Genomic DNA, 5,712 nt, shown 5'->3' with positions numbered 1-5,712 from the left:
GGGATGGGATCATCGGGATCCAATGGGATGGGTCATTGGGATGGGTCATTGGGATCCAATGGGATGGGTCATGGGGATCCGATGGGATGGGGGTCATGGGGATCCAATGGGATGGGTCATGGGGATCCAACGGGATGAGGATCCAATGGGATGGGGGTCACTGGGATCCAATGGGATGGGTCATGGGGATCCAATGGGATGGGTCATGGGGATCCAACGGGATGAGGATCCAATGGGATGGGGATCATTTGGATCTGATGGGATTGGGTCATGGGGGTCCGATGGGATGAGGATCCAATGGGATGCGGATCATTGGGATCTGATGGGATGAGGATCCAATGGGATGGGATCATGGGGATCCAATTGGATAGGGACCCAACGGGATATGGGTCATGGGGATCCAATGGGATGGGGTGCACTGGGGTACATTGGAGGGCCCTCTGCTGCAGTGGGGGTACATTGGCAGTTACTGGGGTACACTGGGGTGCACTGGGGGTTATCGGGGTGCACTGGGGGTTATCGGGGTGCACTGGGGGTTATTGGGGTGCATTGGGGTACATTGGTGGTTATTGGGGTGCACTGGCAGTTATCGGGGTGCACTGGGGTACATTGGTGGTTATTGGGGTACATTGGGGTACATGGGGGTGCATTGGTGGTTATTGGGGTACATGGGGGTGCACTGGTGGTTATCGGGGTGCACTGGGGTACATGGGGGTGCATTGGTGGTTATTGGGGTACATTGGGGTGCATGGGGGTGCACTGGTGGTTATTGGGGTACATTGGGGTGCACTGGGGTGCATGGGGGTACATTGGTGGTTATTGGAGTGCATTGGTGTGCATTGGTGGTTATCGGGGTACATTGGTGTTGATGGGGTGCACTGGCGGTTATCGGGGTGCACTGGGGTACACTGGTGGTTATTGGTGTTTATGGGGGTGCACTGGGGTACATGGGGGGGCATTGGTGGCTATGGGGGTACACTGGGGATTATGGGGGTGCACTGGTGGTTATCAGGGGGCACTGGTGTTTATCGGGGTGCCCTGAGGGTTATCGGGGTGCACTGGTGGTTATGGGGGTACACTGGGGATTATGGGGGTACACTGGGGATTATAGGGGTACACTGGGGATTATGGGGGTGCACTGGTGGTTATCAGGGGGCACTGGTGTTTATCGGGGTGCCCTGAGGGTTATCGGGGTGCACTGGTGGTTATGGGGGTACACTGGGGATTATGGGGGTACACTGGGGATTATAGGGGTACACTGGGGATTATAGGGGTGCCCTGGTGGTTATTGGGGTACACTGGGGGTTATGGGGGTGCACTGGGGTACACTGTTGGTTATGGGGGTGCGCTGTTGGTTATGGGGGTGCACTGGGGATTATGGGGGTGCGCTGGAGGTTATGGGGGTGCGCTGGGGGTTATGGGGGTGCACTGGGGGTTATGGGGGTGCGCTGGGGGTTATGGGGGTGCGCTGTTGGTTATGGGGGTGCACTGGGGATTATGGGGGTGCACTGGGGGTCAGGGGGGTGCACTGGGGGTTATGGGGGTGCGCTGGGGGTTATGGGGGTGCACTGGGGATTATGGGGGTGCACTGTTGGTTATGGGGGTGCACTGGGGGTCATGGGGGTGCACTGGGGGTTATGGGGGTGCACTGGGGGTTATGGGGGTGCGCTGTTGGTTATGGGGGTGCACTGTTGGTTATGGGGTGGCGCTGTTGGTTATGGGGGGGCACTGTTGGTTATGGGGGTACACTGGGGGTTATGGGGGGGCACTGGTGCTCGTACCGGGCCCCTCGATGGTGACCTGCACGTCGGTGACGTCCTCGTCGTTGGGGCAGAGCTTGATGCCCGCGGGGGGGTCGGCGCTGAGCAGGGAGAGCTCCCGGCAGAGCAGGCGCAGGATGTGGGGGGGGAGGTTCTCTGCGTTCGACGTCTGGGGGGGGGCAGGGGGTCAGAGACCCCCCCTGCACCCCAAAGAACCCCCCCGCACCCCAAATACCCCCCCTGCACCCCAAATAACCCCCCCGTACCCCAAATAACCCCCCCGCACCCCAAATAACCCCCCCTGCACCCCAAATAACCCCCCCGTACCCCAAATAACCCCCCCTGCACCCCAAATAACCCCCCCGCACCCCAAATAACCCCCCCGTACCCCAAATAACCCCCCCGCACCCCAAATAACCCCCCCGCACCCCAAATAACCCCCCCGCACCCCAAATAACCCCCCCACCCCAAATAACCCCCCCGCACCCCAAATACCCCCCCCGCACCCCAAATAACCCCCCCGCACCCCAAATACCCCCCCCGCACCCCAAATACCCCCCCCCAAATACCCCAAATAACCCCCCCGCACCCCAAATAACCCCCCCCGCACCCCAAATAACCCCCCCGCACCCCAAATAACCCCCCCCGCACCCCAAATAACCCCCCCTCCCCAATGATGGGCAACGGGGTGCCCATTGATGATATAGCGGGGAATTGGGGTTGCCCCCCCCCAATGATGGGTAATGGGGGGGGGGGAAAATGGGGGCTCCCCCCCAATGATGGGCAATGGGGTGCCCATTGATGATATAGCGGGGAATTGGGGTTGCCCCCCCCCAATGATGGGTAATGGGGGGGTGCCCATGGCTGATAGAGGGGGGAATTGGAGGTGCCTCCCCAATAATGGGGGGGAAAAATGGGGACTCCCCCCCCATGATGGGTAATGGGGGTGCCCATTGCTGATAGAGGGGGGAATTGGGGATGCCCCCCCCCCCATGACAGGTAATGGGGGTGCCCATTACTGATATAGAGGGGAATTGGGGGCTCCCCCCCCTATGATGGGTAATGGGGGTGCCCATAGCTGATACAGGGGGGAATTGGTGTTGTGTCCCCCCCCCCCATTGATGGGTAATGGGGGAGTCCCCATTGCTGATATAGGGGGTAATTGGGGTTGCCCCCCCCCCATTGATGGGTAATGGGGGTGCCCATTGCTGATATAGGGGGGAATTGGGGTTGCCCCCCCCCAATGATGGGTAATGGGGGTGCCCATTACTGATACAGGGGGAATTGGGGGCTCCCCCCCTATGATGGGTAATGGGGGTGCCCATAGCTGATACAGGGGGGAATTGGGGTTGTCCCCCCCCCATTGATGGGTAATGGGGGAGTCCCCATTGCTGATATAGGGGGGAATTGGGGTTGCCCCCCCCATGGATGGGTAATGGGGGTGCCCATTGCTGATATAGGGGGGAATTGGGGTTGCCCCCCCCCCATTGATGGGTAATGGGGGTGCCCACTGCTGATATAGGGGGGAATTGGGGTTGTCCGTGTCCCCCCCCCATTGATGGGTAATGGGGGAGTCTCCATTGCTGATATAGGGGGGAATTGGGGTTGCCCCCCCCCCAAATGATGGGTAATGGGGGGGTGCCCATTGCTGATATAGGGGGGAATTGGGGTTGCCCCCCCCCCCCATTGATGGGTAATGGGGGAGTCCCCATTGCTGATATAGGGGGGAATTGGGGTTCCCCCCCCTCCCCAGTACTCACCTGCCAGGCACCACCACGGGGCTCCTGGGGGGGGATGGAAACAAGGGGTGAGGCCCAAATCACCCCAAAACCATCCGAAATCACCCCAAAACCTCCCCACATCACCCCAAAACCCCCTTACATCATCCCAAAATCACCCCACCCCTCCCCAACAGCCCCATAACCCAACAAATCACCCCAGAGCACCCCTAAATCAGGCTCAAATAACCCCAAAGCCACCCCATAACCCCCTCTAATCACCCCAAAACCATCCCAAACCCTCCTTAAATCACCCCACAGCCCCCCAAATCACCCCATAACCCCCCTTAAACCTTCCCAAAATCACCCCAAACCCCAACAGCCCCATAACCCCCACAAATCACCACTCACCACCCCATAAGCTCCTTAAATCACCCTAAAACCCTCTCAAATCACCCCCAACTCTCCTCAAATCACCCCACAGCCCCCCAAACCCCTTCATACCCCCCAAATCCCCTTCAAATCACCCCAAAACTCCCCCCAAATCACCCCAAAACCATTGCAAACCCTCCTCAAAATCACCCCATAGCCTCCGAAACGCCTTCATAACCCCTCCAATCACCACAACCCCCCAAAATCACCCCCAAATCACCCCATAACCCCCCAAATCCTCTGATAACCCCTTTAAATCACCTCAAACCACCCCAATCCCTCACAATCACCCCACAGCCCCCTTAAATCACCCCAAAACCCGCTCAAATCCCCCCACAGTCCCTTTAAATCACCTCAAACCACCCCAATACCCCACAATCACCCCACAGCCCCCTTAAATCACCCCAAAACCCCCCAAATCGCCTCACAGCCCCCCCAAATCACCCCACAACCACCCTAACCGCCCCATAACCCCCCAAAATCACACCAAAACTACCCCAAACCCCCCTTAAACCACCCCAACCCCCCACAATCACCCCATAGCACCTTAAGACACCCCAAAACCCCCTCAAACCACCCCAATACCCCACAATCGCCCCACAGACCCTTAAATCACCCCAAAACCCCCTCAAATCACCCCATAACCCCCCAAATCACCCCTCAGCCCCCTTAAAACCCCAAAACCACCCTAATCGCCCCATAACCCCCCAAATCACACCAAAATCACCCGAAACGCCCCTCAGACCATCCCAATCACCCCATTGCCACCTTAAAGTCCCCTAAACCCCCCTCAAATCCCCCCATAACCCCTTTAAATCACCTCAAACCACCCCAACCCCCCACAATCACCCCACAGCCCCCTTAAATCACCCCAAAACCCCCCAAATCGCCTCATAGCGCCTTGAATCACCCCAAAACCACCCTAATGGCCCCATAACCCCCCAAATCACCCAAAACCACCCCAAAACCCCCGCAAACCACTCCAAACCCCCCACAATCACCCCATAGCCCCCTTATATCACCCCATAGCCCCCCAAACCCCCTCACAGCCCCCCCAAACCCCCCTCTTCCCCCCCCCCCCCCCCCAAGGCCTCCCTCACCATCGCGGCCGGGCCGGGCCCTCCGGTCGCGGGGCTCCCCCCCCGGGGCCGGTGCTGAAGGCACCGGACGCGGCCCCAAGGCCCGGGGGGCTCCGGTCCCGGTTCCGGTCCCCCCCCTCCTCCTCTTCCTCCTCCTCGCAGCCCCGTTCGTGCCCGCAGCGAGCGCGGAGGAGCCGCCGCTGCCGCCGCCCGCCCGCCGCTCTGAGCCCCTCAGCGCGCACCGCCCGCCTTTAGCTCCGCCGCCGACCTCCGCCAGCCAATGGGAGGCGGAGGGAAGAGGCGAGGACCAATGGGGAGAGAGGGAAGGGGCGGGAGCTGAGCGGGGATTGGTGAGCTCGGGAGGAAGCGGAAAGGAGGGGCGGGGGAGAGGGGGGTGAGCGCCGTAACGGTCGGCGGAAGAGGCGGGGCTTGGAGGTTTAAAAGGAAGGATTGGCCAATGGGAGGGGAGGGAAGAGGGGAACGGGGGGGCGGGATTTCCGCTGGCGGGGTTAGGCTATGACGGGCGGCCCGAGCAGCCAATCAGAGAGCGAGATTCCGGAGCGCCCCCCCCCCCTTACCCCCCCATGGGAAACCCAACCCCTCCCCCCATCCCCCCCGCCCCGCCCCCATCGGACACGCCCAAAGAGTCACGTGGACAGGAAACGTCACTTTATTCCCCTCCCCCATCGCCCCTCCCCCTCTCTGGGGGTGGGGTCCTGGGCT

General features: G+C 60.5%; 1 long non-coding RNA gene across 1 annotated transcript; it reads right to left on the bottom strand.

Annotated features, from left to right (window-relative positions):
- Positions 1–1,776: 1,776 nt before the first annotated feature.
- LOC130596092 (uncharacterized) lies at positions 1,777–5,054 on the bottom strand. Its single transcript, XR_008971461.1, has 3 exons — positions 5,011–5,054; positions 3,521–3,544; positions 1,777–1,929 (listed from the first exon to the last, which is right to left on the bottom strand). It is a non-coding gene; the product is annotated as an uncharacterized LOC130596092 (long non-coding RNA).
- Positions 5,055–5,712: the final 658 nt, after the last annotated feature.

Source organism: Pezoporus wallicus, unplaced genomic scaffold (assembly GCF_028554395.1).
Source record: "Pezoporus wallicus isolate ANWC-B61680 ecotype Strahan unplaced genomic scaffold, APGP_CSIRO_Pwel_v1 contig_12376, whole genome shotgun sequence".
In the NCBI taxonomy this organism is placed as follows: Eukaryota; Metazoa; Chordata; class Aves; order Psittaciformes; family Psittacidae; genus Pezoporus; species Pezoporus wallicus.
This window is presented reverse-complemented; position numbering and strand designations above follow the sequence as displayed.